Below are 19947 nucleotides of genomic sequence, written 5' to 3' on the forward strand. Positions count from 1 at the left end.
GAGCTCTTCAGGGGAAAATTGCAATAATGGGCTAATGTGGATTTCCCTCCAAACATATTTACTGCACAAAGTTCACATTGCATTGGAGATTTCTCCCAGTCTAGTTTAACTTCACAGATTGCAGATCCCAGACAGCTGGTATGAACTGACCAGCTTCCTGTTAAGGCTAAACCTAAGACTCTTTACCACAATCTTTTCCACAGACTCTTTACCACACACTTTACCACTTACTCTTTTTCGAAGAGTGGCCTTAGGATTGGATTTCTCTTCCTGTTCCTGGGAAGAATCAGAGATGTAACCTAAAGGTCACTATTCTTCTGAGAAAAGGGATGCTGGAGGATGTGGGAGCAATGAGTATGTGGCATGAGTTCAGAGTGATAAGGGGCAAGCTAGGAGCCACAGAGCATAAAGCTCCAGGGCTGCCTTAGGGGATGAAGTGACCAGCACCTAGACTCTTCTGTCCAGACTTTTAACCATTTAATTAATGGTTAGAGCTTTTTCATTTTCTTTCAGCTACTCTTGGCAGTGGTGGGGACATGGAATTTTTGTGAACAATGGGGTGGAGGAAAATAAGGCATCTGTGCAAGTCTGTAACCATTTTACCTCTGTTTTTAGTTCTCTCCATGGTCACCCTAGAATAAGATCTACTCCCCAGGATCTTCTATTTCCTGGCAAGTGTTTCCTGCAATCTTGGATTGGCCATGATGGGCTGGAGCTGCCTTGTGACAGGAGCAGAAGGGTTCCTGGGTCAGAGGATCATCCACCTCTTGGTGAAGGAGAAGGAGCTAAAGGAGATCAGGGCCTTGGACAAGGCCTTCAGATCAGGATTGAGGGAGAAATTTTCTAGTAAGTAAACTTGAGTCATGGGTATGTGGCTACATTTTAAACCCTGCATGGGTGTGGGAAGGTGGAGCTTTTCTGGCAAGTTATGGAAAGTTGTAGCCAAATCTAAGCCAATCCCATATCCAAAGTCACCAAAAACAGAAAACTAAATAGCATAAAATGGCATAGTGTGAAAGATACTGGACAGGCTGTCCAGAGACTGGATTCTGGCCCTGACTGAGAATTTGAGAGGCAGCCACCTCAGCCTCCAGGCCCCTTTCATCTAGAAAATCCCACATCAGTTCTCGTTCTTGTCTACAACTCTTTTATGCTCTGAAGCTTTTTGTCTTGGCAATTGCTTTACAACATTCACAAAGGACAGCATTTACCTGGAGAACTCACCAGTGGGTCCCTGCCTCTCTAGACTGCCCCAAGCTTTGTTTTGTTTCATAGCATCCTCAGCATCTTTAGTGGAGGTAAAATAAAAGGAAGCGAAGGCAAAGATGAGTGTTTAAGTGTGTGTGTGTGCATGTGTGCATGTGTGCCTGTGTGTGCGTGTCAGAGAGTAAGAAAGAGAGAGAAAATGAAGGGGAGAGAAAAATCAGAGAGAGAAAATGAGAAAGACGGAGAATGAATGAGAAAGAGTGAGAGAGATAGCATCAGTGAGAGGGAGAGAGCACGCACAAGTCCATAGCACAGAGCAGAGACAGAGTAAGAGGCAGTATAAGGCCAGGCATGCCTCATTTTCATTTCTCATATATGGCTTTTTTTAAAATCATTTGTCTCTGTTGCTCAATACCCAGCCCCCACCCCACCCCGCAATTGCAGAATTTGTTGTAGCAACTCTTGTGCAAATAACACTATGAGGAAGGTAGAAAAGGGGTGACATCTAAGTGGACAATGAATGCATCAAGGTCCAGAAACAAAGCGACTTGCAAAGGCCATCTGATTAATGTGTAGCAGAGCTCAGACCAAAGCTTCATCCAGGGGCTTCACTTGGCCCTGGGGCTGATGCTTGGCAAGATGGGTCTTCAGTCTCTCCTTTTGCCTCCCTATGTGTCCAATTCCCTGTCCTCCTCCCCATCCCATGGGATTGGGAGGACTCTGTGTCTACATGCGGGCTCTGACTCTGCAGAGGGTCATGCGCTGCCCACAGAAAAGTCCCCACTTGACAGCACTCAGGGACCACACCCAGCACTCTACTCTTCTTTCGCTCTTCTCTGACCTCTTCTGATTTCCCCCACCCTCTATTCTAATGGTGTCTTTCATAAACAAATATTAACACTTGATGAATTTTAAATGATTGTAATCATTATGTCTCACCAATATTTGTACTCTAACATGTAATACAAAGAAAAAGCAATGCTCAGCCTACAGGAACAATTCCCCTGCAGTGAAAATGCAGGGGGTATGATGGATGGGCAGGGCCTGTATGAAGATAAAAACAGAGAATCCTTTCAGTGTTTTTTCTGTGCCAGGCACTGTGCTACATGGTTTGTATGTGCCCACTCATTTGCTGCTCATAACAGCCCTATGAGGTTATTAATGTTATTAGCCTCCTTTCTTGCAGTTGAGGAAACAGAGAGAGGTTAATGAACTTGTCCAATGTTCCACAGTTAGAATATGGCAAAGCTGGATTTGAACCCATGTATGTAGTCTAGTGCGGCATCTGTGCTCTTAAGCAGTAGTTCGTCTAGCAGCTTGAGGAAGGAGGGAGCTATGGCTCCATCCACAAAGTCCCCTTTCCTGGTCTCTCTAGTTCCCTGTGAACTCATTGGGGAAGAGTCACTTTCTCTTGGCGTTAGACTTCTTCAGCTTTGAAATGGCAATTCCTTTGAGCCAGTCTGAAGTTGGCAGCAAATGGGAAGCAGACGAAGGGAGCAGGAAGTACAGAGGTGGAAATGCAATCAGAGAAAATTCCACTCTCAGGCTGTCACCCACCTCCTCCCCAGCAGCCTCTTCCCTGCCTCCCCCATTGCAGGGCCTCCTTGGAGTTGCCTGACAGTGGGAAGGGGCTGGGAGTAGACAAAACAAGGCAGAGGCATCAAGAGAGCAAATGGTCCCACCTGTATCCCAGGAAGGACTTTCTCCAGCCTTGAATTTTTCACTCTGAATTTTACTCTCACTATTCTTTGGCCTTTGTTGCCAATTTCAGTTAAACTGACTTATTCTTACTTTTTCTCAGAAAAGTTGATTATAAACAGCTATTCCTGCACCTGGTGCACAGGGTACAAGACTTAGAGGCGGGGTGGGCAACTTTGAGCCTTCACTAGAAACATGACCTTTAATCTGTCACTTAACCTCTCTGAGCCTCAGTTTCTTCACCAGTAAAATGGGATTCAGAATACCTACCTCATGAGACAGCTGTAAAAGGAAATAAGCAAGCTGTGACCCGTATGCAGATTATAAAGCACAAATGAGTGTATTTATCTGAGCTCCATGTAGCATGGTGTTCATTTTGTGGGCTAATTCCAGGTGACAACTTTACTGGCAGCATCACTACCTCTGGATTTCAGAGGAACCTGAAGACATTGATGTTGTAACCGCTGCCCTGGGCTACACAGCTGGATGTTAGTTCATTGGTGACTAACTCATTTTCAGCATTGGTACCTGCTTTTGATAATATCCAATAAGAATTTTCAAAAAAAATCATTATTTAAACTCTTCTGCAATTCCCTAGTAATGGCTCCACTCTCCTCCCTTTCCTCTCAAGCAGGAAACCATAGGGGTGATTTTATCTTCTCCTTTTCCTCTCAGCCAAGATCCAACAGGTACCAGGACCTTCAAGGTGAGGTCTGAAATTCCAGCCTGGTGTATCTCTCTCCTTCTCTGCTTCCACTGCTGGACCCTGCTTCCACTGCTGGACCCTGCTTCCAGTCCTCATCTAAACTTTGGCACAGACATTCTGATTAATCTCTTGATCCCCTGGCTTTCTCGTATCCCCTATACTAGTCCATTTTATATCCTTGAGGCAAGGTTAACTTCCTACACTACAATTCTGCTTCGTTATTCTTTTTCTTTTTGAAACAGGATTTTGCTGTGCCACCCAGGCTGGTGTCCAGAGGCATGATCTCTGCTCACTGCCACCTTCACCTCCTGGGCTCCATCCATCCTCCTACCTCAGGCTTCTTATTAGCTGAGAATATAAGCATTCACCACTATGTCTGGCTAATTTTTGTATTTTTAGTAGAGACAGGGTTTCACCAGGTTGTCCAGTCTGGTCTCGACCTTCTGGATGCAAGCGATCCACCTGCCTCAGTCTCCCAAATTGCTAGAATCACAGGTGTGAGCCACCACCCCTGGCCTGTTTCTCTACTTATTCCAAATATAAATAAGGGGTTTTCTGTGACATGGTGCTGGAGACCCAAAATCACGACTCTGCATTACCTACAGAATTAAATTCAAACTTTTCCGTCTTATACCCAACTCTCCACAATCACCCTACTCTCCTTAAAAATTTTGGTGAGTCTCCCGTGACCCTAGCAGTGCTTATATTCCAGGCACACCTGACAGCTCATTGCTCAGATTACTTTTCTGAAATGAGATGGGGTAGAAACAGATGTTTGCTCTTTCCCAAAAAATTGCTAAACATGCTGACCTCTGTGCCTTTGTTTACTTGTTCCTTCCATGGAATATACACCCTCCACTCTAACAACCTGACTCTAACCACCCTCAAACACCTCCGTAACATCATCTTTATCAGGAAACCTCCAAGCCAGATTCAGAAACCCTTCCAATGACCTGACCTGTGTTCTTGCAGAGCTCTGGAACAAGACCAAGCTGACAGTGCTAGAAGGAGACATTCTGGATCAGTCATGCCTGAAGAGAGCCTGCCAGGACATCTCAGTAGTCATCCACACCGCCTCTATCATTGACATCTTTGGTGTCACTCACAGAGAGTCTATCGTGAACTTCAACATGAAAGGTAAAGTAGCCTGAGGAGGAGATGGAGCAAGGTGGGGCAAACAAGGATCAGAAAGATAAACAATGAGAGAAGAGAAGTCCCTCCACTGAGCACCTGCTATGCTCTGGGCCAAGTGTCTTTGCTGATCACTACCAACTGGGGGAGTTCAAAGCTGCTACCTTCAGTTTTTACATGAGAAGACTAGGGCTGAGAGATGGCAAGTAACTTGTCCAAGGCCCCCCAGATAAGTAAGTAAGTAGGAGAATGAGACTTTAAATGCACCTCTGTGTGACTCCAAAGGCTGTGGATGCTCTTTCTACTGTGGCTCCAATCAAAAGTCAACCAAACTCCGACTTCAGACTCTTGATATCCAGCCACCCCTTGCATCTGTGGGCCCGAATCAAACCTTCCAGGTGCCACTATAGCCATCATTTTGAGTCTCGTGTGTACACTGATTAGAATGAAATGGGAAAAATCCCTTGTCCCCCTCACAGTGCATGTGATGGGGGTGTGGCTCCCTCCTTCAGTGCCCCTGCTCAGACCACTAGGGGAGCATACAGACGAGCAGGCTGGGGGGCTCCAACTCCAAAGCAGCATCTAGGGGTGAATGTTCCCAGCTCCTGAAGCCCCAGTGGACATGCGTTACATGGTGCTCCTTTAGTTTTGATCTTTTAGTTTTGCCGTCTATAGGCAGCTTGTGTTAACCAGCTCAATTAGATCTTAGACCATCCAGCTTGTCACAAGGACAGAGGGCTTTCTATATCCTGGGTTCTTCTCTTAGTGTACCAGAAAAATTGAATCACACCTGAGCTTGGAGAATGAGTGCAAGCTTTTATTGAGTGGAGGTAGCTCTCAGCGAGATGGAGGAAGCCAGAAAAGAATGGTTTTCCCCTGGAGTCTGCTGCTCAGTGGCCTGACTCTTCCCTAACTGCTTGGCCAAACCCTGCATCCTTCTGCTGGTCAGTGCATCCCTCTCGACATCCAGCTGCTCTGTGTTCCTTCACTGATGTGCTTCCCTCAACATCTAGCTGCTTCTCTCTTCTTCTCCTGATCTGCTCCTCTTGACATCTAGCAGCTTGTGTGTGTCTGCTAGAATCTTGGGGCTTTTTAACAGGCACAGAGTTAAACGTGTATTATACAAGGAAAGAATTTAGTGCCAAAGATTACAGAGACAAGAAGTAAAATATACTAACAACATTGTACCCTGAGCTGTTTCACCCTGGACTGGTTAAATTTTAGAAGAGACATAACTGTTCTTGGCACATCTTTAGCAGTTAACAGATGCACCCCAGGAATTCTGGGGTTTGTGGGCTTGCACCAAGGCCATTAAAGCTTTTGGATTTTTTCTGTATCTCCTCTCTCTTTCCTGGGCCTTTCTGTCTCTATTATGAAAGACTGAGATGGCCACATTCAGGAGCTCCTCTAATGTACTATCTGGTCCCAGAGCCTGTTTCTGCAACTTCCTCCTGATGATAGGAGCTGCCTGAGTAATAAATTTATCATTTAGATGTCTCTCAACTGAAGCAGGAGATAGAGGGGTGTGCTTTACTAAGACCTCACTTAGCCTTTCAGTGGGATTTTCATTTTTGTGTTTTTCCTATGGCTGTAGCATGACCCAATCTCAGTCAGATCCACTGAAGAACATAGCTCAAGTCTATTACAACCACTGAACTTGGGAGTGGGGAGTGAGACACATGGATCTGTTCACGTGGTCGGCCCCCCTTAGGGATATTTCCTGACATTGACAGCCTGCTCTTCACGGGCAGGTACCCAACAGCTGTTGGAGGCCTGTGTCCAAACTAGTGTGCTAGTCTTCATCCATACCAGCAGCATACAGGTAGCCTGGCCCAACTCCTACAAAGAGATTTTCCAGAATCGACACGAACAAGAGCCTCTGGAAAACACATGGTCGGCTCCATATCCATACAGCAAAAAGCTTGCTGAGAAGGCTGTGCTGGTGGCTAATGTGTGGACTCTGAAAAATGCTGGCATGTTGTACACTTGTGCCTTAAGGTCAATGCATATCTATGGGGAAGGAAGCCCATTTCTTACTGCCAATATAAATAAGGCCTTGAAAAACAAGGTGATCCTGTCAACTGTTGGAAAGTTCTCCACAACCAACCCAGTCTATCTGGGATGGGCCCACATTCTGGCCTTGAGGCCCTGTGGGGCCCCAAGAAGGTCCCAAGTGTCTGAGGACAGTTCTACTACATCTCAGATGACACACCTCACCAAAGCTATGATAACCCTAATTACGCCCTGAGCAAAGAGTTCGGCCTCTGCCTTGATTCCAGATGGAGGCTTCCTTTAGCCCTGAGGTACTGAATTGGCTTCCTGCTGGAAATAGTGAGCTTCCTGCTGAGGCCAATTTACACCTATTGACCCCCCTTCAACTGCCACACAGTGACATTGTCAAACAGCATGGTCACCTTCTCTTACAAGAATGCTCAGCAAGATCTGGCATATAAGCCAATTTACAGCGGGGAGGAAGCCAAGCAGAAAACCATGGAGTGGGTTGGTTCCCTTGTGGACTGGCACAAGGAGACCCTGAAGTCCAAGACTCAGTGATTTAAGGATGACAGAGATGTGCATGTGGGTATTGTTAGGCGATGTCATCAAGCTCCATCCTCCTGGATTCATACAGAAGGTGACAAGGCACAAGCCCAGGTCCTGTTGCCTCCCTTTCACACAATAGCCAACTTATTGTCTTCCTGTGTCATCAAAACCTGTGCAGTCACTGGCCCAACCAAAAGCTTTCTGTCCTAATCATATACCAGAGGACGCACAATGTGATTTGCTGTTACCAAATCTCATGGGCTGATTCTGAACAATTTGGGATCTCTTTTAACTTGAGGGTCTCTTTCAACTACTATAGCTCCATTTCCCCTCTTAAGTGAGAAGGGATTTCTTTTCTTTTAAATCTCCTATTTCTTCACAGAGTTCAGTTAAAAGAGTAATAAATGATTCAATGCTTAAAGTGGAGAAAAGTGTGGTTACTGTTAATACATACTTTTCTCCTTTCTCTTACAGTTCCAGGTATCACCATCTCTCATTTAGAAGAGTAGGATGAAACAGGGGTTAGGAGGTGGGCAGAGTAGTGGGAGGGTCAGGGAGGGCAGATGAAGACTGAATGAATAAGCTCTACTATGTTTCACACATGTACAACATGACCTATGACATATATTATCTCATTTAACACTCATCAGAAACCTATGAGGTAGAGTGACTATTTCCATTTTATCAGCAAGGAAACTTGTGCACAGTCACACTGTTTAGTGACTAGGCCTGCTATGAGGGAGTTGGCATTGAAAGTCCTTATCTTTCCACCCAATTACACAGCCTGAACTGGTCTTGTCAGTGGTACAGCAGAGCACTGAAGCATGGGGTGCCGATTTATGGGAGAGCCCTGGCTACCTTGGATTACCTCCTTCTTGCCCATTCCCTTGCAGGGGACTCTCTAAAACCCAGGAGAATGCTTGAGGAGTATCTGGAGGGGTTTGCATGCCTTAGCAAATGGCCCTGAGCAGGGGAGAGAGAAGCAAAAATGCATCCAGCCTCCATCTTCAGTGCCAATTTCCTTGAAGGTCTGTAAAACACACCTGGCTATATGTGTGTTGATCATTCTGGTTATTCATAACCCTGCATTTCACCCTTCCAATCACACAATGAAGCCACACCATGGGTTCCTGGGCAAGTAAAGAAAACAAGTGTGAACTTTCCCCAAAATATACCTTCTATTCAGCCCCAAAGTAGAAGTCTACTATCCCATATCCCCAGATTTAATGGTCTCTCTCTCCTTTCTCTTTTTCATTTTAAATTACATCTGTTCTTCCTTCATTCTTCCATCTCCTTAGCCACTTTCTTTTCTCTATCTCCCCTTTAATCACTGGTCCTCTCATTTGTCTCAATTTCCCTGAAGAGATAAGGCCAATCAAGAAAAGTTTGGGGACTTCAATGATGACATAGTTATTAAGCAATCAACAAAAACACAGTCAAAAGAAACACTGTCAGGGGCATCAGGGACAGAGTTGAACTGAAGCAGGTGAGGAGGTTGCTGTGGGTCCAGAGTGTGGGGAGGGGAATCTGTCTCCTCTGGACCTGGGTGTATCACAGCATGATTAGAGTAGTACCCAATATCAAGATGACTTTTTTCTTACACAGGAAATTTATAGGTCATTAATCAGTTGAATTTGATTACTACAAAGGAATTAGTTTCAGTGTTCATCCTGTAGAGTAAAGGAAACCATATTCTGGCCCAGATGAACAGGTTTCCACCACCATCAAAACCACAAGGGACAGATGATCAGCACTAGCATCGGGGGGAGTGGCCCCAGGCAGTGGGGTAACATGGAAAATGGAACACTCATCCTTCCCCGGCCACTGCACAAAATGCAAGAGCCAACATCTGTCCAGCTCTTGAAAGGCATGCACACCATCCATATGTTAGTGTCAAATAGAATGGGAAGAAAAGGAGAGTGGTGGAATCTGAGGAAAGAGCCCTTCCCCCTGGTTTTTCACCTTGTGAAACCCCACACCTATAAAACCACCAGGGCAATTTTCACAGGGAAGGTAAAGAAAAGGACGTATTTTCAACGGGCAGTGAGGGTTGCTTACAGAAAGAGACGAGGGAATTGGATGGGCCAGGATTCTCAACTGAACAAGCAAAAAGACCTTGTTTTGTTGTGGCCAACAAAATGTGCCATCACTTCTTATACCTGAGGGTGTGAGGCCGGCAGAGCTCCTGCACCAAGCTCTGCTGCACCTCACAAGACTCACCACACAGGGGCAGCAAAGTCTCGGAGGGAAGAACAAGGAAGGAAACCTGACCCAGCAGGGACTTTTAGGTGTCTTTTCTCCACCTGGGTGGCTCTGCAGGGTACCTGGCAAAGGAATGAATGAAAACACAGGGAAGTGCTCAGCCACCAGCTGAAGGGCTTAGGTATACGTGAGTACAGAGAATGGAGCTGAGCTGAAGTCACTGGGAAAAGCCACAGGAGCCAGTGGGGCTTGAAGGAGGCCTTGGATTCCTGGTTTCAGGCAGGGGGCACAGCTTGGGCAGTGGTGAAGAGGAGGACGAGGGACATGAGGAAGCCCACCCGCCTTCTGGAAAACGTGTACAGAGGGCAGATGAGGAGCTCAGGTGCAAGACTCAGCCACGGACCCGACAGGCAGGCTCCCAGGCCAGGGATGGAGGGGGGAGCCCACAATGGCCTAGAGAGATCTTGCAGAAAAGTGGCCAAAGGCCAACTCTTATGTGAAATCTTTTCATTTCTAAATATTAGTGACTGACCCTAAATTTGAAAAAGCAGTGTGAAGACCAGCTCCAGGAGAGGGATATGTGGGCTAGTGTTCAAACTGTATGTGTAATATCTTGTATCTTAAAAAGTGGGCGGCGAGGTGTCAGCAGCAAATCTGTCCATTCTTAGTGATAAGTCCCAAATATACATTATTATATAATATTCTCAGCTTTTCTGTATGTTTAACACAGGTCATGATTTTTTTTTTTAATTAAATTCTATGAGGGAAAAATATGCAAATTAACAAAACACACACAAAGGTTGGTCCCAGGCTTAAGGCCTCCGATTTTCCACTTCTGCTCCTGGTCTAGCGGTCCAGTGGGGGAGACAAAATATGAGACATGTTAGGTGCTGTGCACAGTAAATGTGTAGAGTGTCATAAGAGAGGATAGTGCTTCTGGAGGATCCATTCCCCTGGGGATTCACGGGGTCCTTGCATTTGGACTGGATATCAAAAGATGGGTAGGATTTCAACAGACAGGAATGTGAGTGAAGGTATTCCAGGCAGAGGCAATGCAGTGTGCAAAGACCCAGGTGGGAAAAGGGGTCACTTTTAGGCAACAATGAGACCAGTCCAGAGAGCACAAAGCCAGGGGAGAAGTGGAAGATGCACCTGGAAAAAAATGATAGGCACAGACCATGATCACCCATGATCACCCCTGGAGACACCCTGCCTCCTTCCTTCAGTTGCCTTCAGAGTAGGAATTCTGTGGCCCCCCTTAAAGACCACTTGACATTCAATTACTTCACATATAACTGCCTCATCTTCTCTCAAAAATTGGACTCTGAGGAAAAAGAATGTCTCCTCTAGCTATGAATATTGATGGTGATACTAAAAGATGGGACATCATTCACTATGCAATGGGAATTGTTCAGCTGTCCCTGGAAAATTATGATGGCAGTATTTTGTAGGATGGACTGAAAGAGATGATGAGGATACTTCAAGGATATAGGTAAGAAATGAAGGCCTGTTTTATATGTTGGTAACAAAATGGAAGGCAGGGGCAACTGAGGCAGGCCTGAGGCAGAATGGCCACTAGTTTAGACAGCACTGGGTGTGGGCACAAAACTCTCATGCAACCACTTTCTCAAGCCAGAAACCTAGATGGCAGCCCCCCACTCCTACCACCTATCATTCAGCGCTACCAATTTTACGTCCACAACACCTCTTGAATGTGTCCTCTTCCTCCCTGGTAATATCATTCCTACTTTTACACCCCATAGGCCTCCCTGTCTTGGAGAGTCACCCGTGAAACGTATCCTCAGCAGTGCTGCCAGAGTTGTCTCTCCAAACTAGTCTCACCATGTCATGCCCTTCCCTAAAACCAACCACTGGGTGGAGCCCCAGGACTGTCAGGATGAGCCTGAGAGCCTTAGCATAACATAGAGGGCCTCTGAAGCCCTGGGCCCTGCCCAATACTGAAGACTAATTCTCACCAATCCCTGCCCTATCCCCGAGTTCTCCTACTTCGTGCCTCAACAATTTTCCAAACTCAATGCTTCCTGCATGCAGCATGCTTTTATATCCACCCAGGCCAGTGCACAGTGTTCCTTCTGCTTAGAGGGTCCCCAGATCTCTTGCCAGCACATCCTTCCCAGCTCCTTATTCACCATCCAAAGCATCTCTTTTTACAGCCTCTGTGCCTTGTGCATATCTAATTGCACTGCTACTGATTTTTCATTTATATATCCTGTTCCCCACCCCTACGCTGCCATGTCATGAGGACAGTAATTCATCATGTCATCTCTCTGTCTCCAGTGCCTGATGCAAAATAGGCACATGGGTGGGCAGATGGATGGATGAATGGACGGACGGACGGACGGATGGATGGATGGATGGATGGATGGTTGGATGGATGGATAAAACACAAGCAAACTCAACTGTTAGAATGAGTGAAGAGGTGCTGGGGAATCAAGGAACAGAATGCTTTGAATGGCAAAGTAAGAACGAATTCAAAGATGACTTTTTAATGTGTCAATGAAGCTGAAGAAGCTGGATTATCATGTTGAAAACTGGAAAAAAAGAGAAGACAAATGGGGGGTATGGGGCCGAGAATGAACTGATTTGTGTGATATGAAGAGTGAGTGGGGTTGTGAGAGGCCCATGAGCAGGGAAAGGGAAAGGCTAATGAAGGTGAAGCCCAGCTGCCAAGGTTATAAAGAGACTGGGAATTAGATCCAAAACCTGAAATCGTGCAATGCCCAGAGCATTTTTATACAACAAAAAAAAAGGAAAATCTGCTTTCGAAAATTGAATTCAGAAGAGAATCTCCCACTCTTAGGTGATACAGGTGAGGATCACTCAACATCTCTGGTTGCATGTGCTTCTTAAGACATCAAGGGACTCTGGTGGATATTTGGAGGGAGTTATTTTTCTTTATCATGGCCCAAAATGCCACCCAAGGGTAATGAGCAGAGAATGGAGTCTGTGTTTTGAAGCATGAAAGGAGATTGTTAAGAGGAAGTGGAGGGGGGAAGCCAGAAGAACAGAACAAAATGGCTTGGCCACTCTCTCCCCAAAGGTAGGGGGCACGAGGGTCAGTTGCAGACTCCAAAACAGTCAGTAATCTGTTCTGGAAACCTGAAGCTCCCTATTGAACAGCGCAATCTTTCCTCAAGAAATGGAAGAACCAGCACTAGTGAAGTCAGCCCTTATTCCAAAGCAGATACCGGCGATAGAGAGGTGGGCATGAGATGGGCTGTGGGACTATTGTCATCCTAGCATGAACTCTGGCCACTGAAGTAGGAATACTCTTCTCATGAGCACAGCCCTAACTCTCTCTCACACCTTCTGGAGTCTGTGAAATCCCTGGTGTAGCTCTGAGCAGGGCAGTTCTGTGGGCACACAGCTGGTGCGGTCATCCAGGGCCTGTGCTTGGCCTAAAGGGCTGCCATGGGACCCCACATTTTATTTTGCACTGATTCTATTTCTGTAAAATATGCAGCCAGTCCTCATTATGATAACTTCTTTCAGCAGCAGGCTGAACAGCTATGGCCTGAGTTCAATCGTGGGTAAATGGAAAAGGTTCCCTGGCTCCTCAAGGGCAGATCAATATTTTTGTGAAATTCAGATCTTTTTACTAAAAAGACTTCATTAGGGATGGTGGGGCATGCCTGTAGTCCCAGCTACTCAGGAAGCTGAGGAGTGAGGATCACTTGAGCCCAGGATTTCAAGGCCAGCCACGACCTCATCTCTAAATTTTTTTAAAAAGTTAAAACTTAAAGAAGGCTCTAGAGACATTTACTTCAGCTTTTAGCTGTGGACTCATTTCGTTCTTCCATTTACCAGTGAGAAAACTGAGACCTGTGAAGCGAAGTGACTTTCCAATAGTCACTGAAACCATCAATTCCGGAGCTGAACTAGAACCCCAGTCTCTCCACTCTGCTACTTGAAAACATGCTGGAATCCACATGGTAAAGAAAGGAGAAGAGTTTGTGGCAAGCGTCCTGGGTCCAGAAGACACACAGATTTCAGAGCAGAAGCACAGCACAGCCTGGGGGAATTATAGACTTCTGCCACAGCTCCCAACACCACCTGCACACAACCAGCCACACCAAGATTCCGCCATGGCTGCTTCTGTCTGCAACATGTCCCATCCCCTTGGCACCCTTTCCTCAGCTGACTCCTCCTCATGGTCAGGCTGAACCTTTCCCAGGAGGTCTCTGGCCTTCCAAGGACCAGTAAAGGGTCCGTCTGCTAGAGACCACTTCCAGTACAATGTGGGTGCCCACTAACTTGAGTTGACGGAGGGAGGGAGGAAGGAAGGGAAGGAAAAAAGGAAGGAAGGAAGGAAGGAAAGAAGGAGGAAGAAAGGAAGGGAGGGAAGGAGGGAAGAAGGGAAGGAGGGAAGAAGGGAAGGAGGGAAGAAGGAAAGGAAGGAAGGAAGGAAGGAAGGAAGGAAGGAAGGAAGGAAGGAAGGAAGGAAGTTATTTCTCAAAGAAAGGAACCCTAGACCAGAATAAATGAGATCTTAGGAAATGATCTAAAGGCTGTTGAAGTATGAGTGTTTCCTAAGGAAGACAAACTTGGACTCTATTCTAACCTGCAGTGGTGACCCAGTATTTGCTAACCCTAAGCTGAGAAGGCAGGTGAAGCCACAGAGCCAGGAGGTTGTCCTACCAACATATGTATTAAGAAAAAAAAAAAAACTGGAATGAGACATTTGAAAAGAGGGCAGAAGGCAAGCCTACCAACCAGCCAGCTGCCTAAGTCATCCGCCTGGCTCAAACAGCCCATCTCCCACCTCAACATCAGCCTGCAGGATGAGAGTTCTGCATGAATGGAGATAGGCAGGTACTTCATGGTATAGAAATAAAAGTAGCTGGGGTGACTGAGACTAAGGAAAGGGGGAGAGGATGGCAAAAAGAAGCCAGTATTCTTTCATTTTAGAAACAGAATATTTCTGCAGATGAGAGTGAAGGGTGCAAATCCGGGGTTCTCATTTCAATTTTGCCATCAAAGTTAAGCAAATCTCTTCACGTTCTTGCGTCTGTTTCCTTTCCTGCAAAATGAAGGCTATGGCTCATTTCTAAGGTCTGTTGCCGGTGACATTGGGCTGTAAAAGTGTAAGATGATTTGCATACTCTGGCACCTGCACACTTCTGCAGCTAAACTTCATAATAACACAGGCCTCTATGTGCTTGTTTGTTTGTGTGAAGCCAAAGCTATTCAAGAAAGTGGTTTCCCAGCCCTTCCCTGGGTCTAGTGGCACCTGGCACCTCACTGGTCATGGTGCATCATACTTCTCATAGGGATGTAAAGGATCAAGAAGTTGAGCCAAGTAGGAACCAATTCCCTCCCTCCCTGATATCTGATGACCACTGAACTGCAGAACTTAATGCTGACTTAAATATGGTCTCTTGTTTTTGCATTTAGCTATGGACGTTTCCCAAGTAGGTTTTAAAATTCTTGGACGATCACTAGACATAAAAGTGGGCAGAGCCAATAGAGACAGTGCCTACTGAAAAGGAATCAGAAACCCAGAAAAGTCATGCCTTGCTCAAGTCCACTGCCCGTTAATGCCGAAGCTCTGCCCTGCACACTCCATGCACAGCACACCCTCAAAGGAGAAGCAGAACTAGTTCCTTCTTTCTTCCTGTTCTCAGGAAAGGGAGGCCATGCCTTCTCACTCCCTCATCACCCTGCCCCAGGAGCTGGAAATCCCAGAGGACACAGGTCACACACACAGCAACTGCCTCTCTCCTCCTTCTAGGCTCCCAGGAGCTATGACACAGGACTTTAGGATGCCCCTCAGCAGCCCCTTCTCTGCAGCACTGGGCACAACCACCCGGTAACCACCTTGCTTCCTAACATTCACACAAGCCCCTGAATCTTAAAAAAGCCTTCATGTTTTTCATTTTGTTTGATTTCCTCACACCTTATACCTGCATCTTTCCACTGCACAGATGAGGCCAAGATAAAGAATACCTACAGGGCTTCGTCTGGGCTGCAGCAACATTGAACAGTGGCTGTGTCAGTCCGGTGAATCTCAGGCTGTGAAGTCATGTCTCTGATTTCTACCAAATCTATTAACTTCAACAGAGAAAGCAATATAGCTACTTCAGCTGAATTCTTGAGATGATACTCATTTCAGACATTTGCTAATTCTACCCTTGACAAGAGAAATGTCTTGCCAGACCCTTTTTCAGCCTCTTGCCAAAGTAAACTAGCTTTTACAAGGTCACACACTGTCCCTTTCCTTGCCCAACAGAGCCCGCTAAAGTGAATATTACCTGATTTGCAGCAGTGGTGGAGACACTGACTTATAGTTGTAAAGTCCTTGGCAGAGAATCTACTTAATGCTCTGCCTTTGCTGAATGTACCATCTTGCCCTAATATAACATGTGAAGCTTTGACATGCAGTTCCCCCTGTCCACCTCCCACCCCCTGGAGCTTCTAGTGCCAATCCCTAAAGTAATACTTAAAGTTGGCAGAATAATTCACTACAAGCATGTTGGGCAGGTAGGGAACAATATCAGCCTCCACCTTCACCCGTAAATGATGCTGAAATGTGTAAGCATCTCTATCTCTCTCATGTCTGTCTCCCTAGCATTGAGCACTATGTCCAGCACATGCCCACTCAACTGACAGGTGAACTTCTTAGGGGCTCTGCTCTTAATGAGACACAGCCTTGGGGCCTGGAGTAGACCAGTCATACACAGATGGTATCAGAACACCCAGGCAGAACCACTCCCTACTTCAGCCCTAGTAGGTCCAGAAAGGCATCTCAGTGGAGTGTCTTCAGTGAGTAAAAAGAATGCATGGAATTGCTTCCAAAGAATCCCTGGTTTCCAGGAACTGGAGTCTGTCATTCCTTTTACTTAGATCAAACATTTTTCAAATATATGTGTGGGAATGCCAACATGAACACCACACGTACACTGAAACCTTTTTCAATTTTCTTAAACACAGGGCAACTTGGTATATAAAACACCCTACCGCCCACCTCACTGGCTTCCAAAGCTGAGCATTCCCGACTGCTGGAATGAGACAGGGCACTGGCTAGATTCAGAGAGCATCGTGAACAGTGGCCTGGATCTCAGGGGAGCAGATGGAAATTGAAACCCATTGGAATGTGCTTTGGGTTAGTGGAGATGACCTTGAAAACCAGAAAACTGCAATCTGCATGGCACTTGTGGCTGTGATAGGGAGACAGAGGAGCAAGCACTAGGCAATTCATGCTGGAGGCTGGCCAGGTGTGCTCCTCCCCTCCCACCAGGGACAGAGAGGATGGAAATTATGTGATTGCTAAGGGCAGCTGAGAAAAGGAGTCATGCCTGGGGTTTGCTTTGTTAAGTGTTAAGTGAGCTGAGTTGGGGGAATGAAGATCTGAGAGAATGGGAAGAAGGAAGACTATGAGTGGCGAAGACAACGGTGAAGGCCAGCAGCAGCCTTCCACACCTATTCCATTGTTATCTGATGGACAGCCAAGACAGGACTTTTCCTGGCTTTTACTTATTATATTGTCTTCACTATTTGGAGCAGTTGTGTGAAAGGCAGGCCTACCAGGAGCAGACAAAGCCTGTTGCATCTTGCACTGCCCTTTGCCTCCATATCCCGTGGCAGAGGAAAGCATTTGATCCTTCTGTGTTATACTTACTGTAATCCCCAAAAAAGAAACGGGATCCCTGTAAGAGTTAAAGAAAGAGGAAAGTAATATGAAATGTGGCTCAACAGTCAAAGACAGATGTATTTTAGAGAAATAAACCAGAGAGGGTCTTCTGGCCGATTTCAGTCAGGAGCATTCTCTCTTACAGACTAAGCATATATATATTGGTTTTAGGGTGAAGGAGCTTATCACAAGGTTGGAATGTTTCTGTGTGGGGGAGAAGTTTATGTCAGGGTTGGAATGTCTTTGGGTGGAGGGGAGGTTATCTTGGGGCTGACGTCTTTCTGGCTGGAGGGGAGGTTATCTCAGGGCTGGCATGTCTCTCGTTGGGGAGGGGTTTGGAGTGTTTCTGGTAAGAGATGTTGACGGGATGTTGCTGACCTTAGCCATTAGGCTGATGCCCTTTGGATTTAGGCAGTTTCTGATCAAGGTGAATTTTAAAATGACAGTGATTGTCCAAGATGGCAATGCCCCTTCTCTGTCAATCCCAACCCTACAGTTATAAAAAGGGTGAGGGGCGATGTGTTCTTTCTGGCTACCTCCTGCCGATGAGGAGACAGAGAGTTTTCTGGTCTCAGATTGACTGTAGGAGCAATGCCTTCTGTGGATGTTTTTGGGTAGTTGTTTGTGAAATGGCCATGATCCTGTCAGTTAAAAATCTTTGAAAAAGGTTAATTAGGCAGGGTAAAAACATTAGTCCTAGGCATATTATTAGGAGAGGGCCCAGGAATGGGATGGTCCATGCTATGATTTTGTTCCCAAACAAAGGATCTATTTGGTTGTTTTGGTATTCCAGCTTTTTCTTTTCTTTTCTTTTCTTTTCTTTTCTTGTTTTGTTTTGGTTTTTAGCAGCATCTCTTACCAGGCCCAATTGGTTGAGATAGAAACATTCCTCACCTAATGAGAGGCAGAGGCACATGTTTGGAAAAGCCCATGTGTTATTTTCTGTTAGTAACCATTATTCCTGCTATGAAGATAATAACTAAGCAAAATGCTATGGTAATTGAGTTTCTCTGATATTTACCTGAAGGATGCTGCAGTATATAGTCCTACTGCAAATAGTAGAGTGAGTAAAGCAATTCCCACAAGGGTGGCATAGTAATAATTACCATTTGAAAGTTTTAATATTTGGCTTAAAAGGAGAGGTAGGAATGACAAAAAGTATTTGATGAGGTAGGGGTGAGACTGAGTAACATGAGTAATTCTCACTTGGTTACTTACTTTTTTATGATTTTTGGCTTAAGATTTCCTATTTCTTTGTTTCCTTGTGTGAGGGTCGGGGTCCTAGAGGCAGTGCCTGCTGAAACATCTGGTTTTCAGTTTATAGGGTTTAAGAAAGCACAGATTATTTTGGAAACTTGTAGCCTGAAAAATTAGAATTTAATTTAAACAGTAGAAAATAATAAGAATTGAAAAACATTAGGCAACACTAGAATTTAACAACAGGTATGCTACAGTTTTTGAAACATAATTTTCTCTCTTCAGTTTCCCATTTTTATCAAAAGACAAATCACGGTAGGACTGATTTGCTTCATTATACTTGGCTTAATTATTTGCATACAGTGCAGCAAGAATAATTATTTGTTACATAGGCCTTTTAAACTGGCTTTGATGGAACTTTGTTCCATAGAAGGAATATGAGATAAAACCTTTTTAAAGCCAAGCGCAGCCATGGATTTGTACCATTAAATAACTACGAGTTTGGTGAATTCCTCTCCTCTTGAGGTTCCAAATAAGTTGGGCCTCCCAGCCTGTCAGAAAGTGACATTCATTACTTACCTCAGATCAGAAACCCTGTACAGGGACTGTGTACACAAAATATGAGGCCAGTTTCCCAAGGGCTTTATTGGCTTCATAAGTCAAGTTTGATTCCTTGAAGGAAAGCACATCATTCCAGTCAAAGCCTTGCTGAAATAACCAATTTCTCCAATTGTGTCCTGCTACAAAAGAAAACAGATTCTTATTGCACTTATGCAAATAACTATATTGCCATAACTTAAGAATACTCACAGTTTCCAAATTCTGGAGAAAATCAGGTAGAGAGAAACAAGTATACTCCAAATTTTGTTAGTGCTTTATAGCTGACTATAAAACCACCTTCTAAAGAGGACCTAAACAAGACAACAATTGTTTATGGATGACACAAAGTTTTAGGGTAGCCATAGTTAAAGGCATAATTGATAAGGATATCTGTTACCTCTGTGGCACCCAATAATTTTAACATAACAATTATAATTATTACTGATAACATACACTGAGATATATCAGAAATATAGGAGTCTCCCATAACTTTGGAGCACATACCAATAACGTATTTATACAAATATAGCCCAAAGAAAGCCAAACACCATTTTATATTTTACAGTGCTTCCTGTATGATTTTATGCCAAATAAGCTAAATTTTACCTTTATATTAGTGTGCTATTAATGTTAAACTCAATTGTTAATAAAACCTTGTAGACGCATTTACCCAATTTTAATATAAGATTTTTAGACACTTTTTAACCCTTTATAATTTTTGTTAAAGAGCAGGTTAGTGCTTTAAGAGAAACCCATTGTGCTTTTATTTTAATGCTCAATTTACAGAAAAACTAGATGATACCTTTAGCCAATATGTTTACACACAGAATTTCCTGTACAATTAACCTTCCAAAATTTTCTTAAACCTTCAAAAAAATTTTTAACCTTTTAATCTAGGTAAAAATCCACACTCTCATGCCTCCTTATAATCTTTTTGTCAAAAGTATTTGCAAACTGTTTTTTCAATAGTATTACATGCATGTTACACTGTTAACTTTTAGCAACCTTTACTTTT

The 19947-nt window shown here is 44.8% G+C and overlaps 1 protein-coding gene and 1 pseudogene across 1 annotated transcript in view; one reads left to right on the plus strand and one right to left on the minus strand.

The window, feature by feature from the left end:
- The window catches only part of LOC134734847 (glyceraldehyde-3-phosphate dehydrogenase-like), a 51139-nt gene extending 31910 nt beyond the window's left edge, over positions 1-19229 (minus strand). The window contains exon 1 of the mRNA XM_063628219.1: positions 18912-19229. The gene's annotated coding sequence lies outside the window, so the exon portion shown is untranslated. The remainder of the gene's footprint in view (positions 1-18911) is intronic.
- Positions 702-7294, plus strand: LOC134734674 (3 beta-hydroxysteroid dehydrogenase/Delta 5-->4-isomerase type 1-like; annotated as a pseudogene).
- Positions 19230-19947: the final 718 nt, after the last annotated feature.

Source organism: Symphalangus syndactylus, chromosome 12 (assembly GCF_028878055.3).
Source record: "Symphalangus syndactylus isolate Jambi chromosome 12, NHGRI_mSymSyn1-v2.1_pri, whole genome shotgun sequence".
NCBI classification, from domain to species: Eukaryota; Metazoa; Chordata; class Mammalia; order Primates; family Hylobatidae; genus Symphalangus; species Symphalangus syndactylus.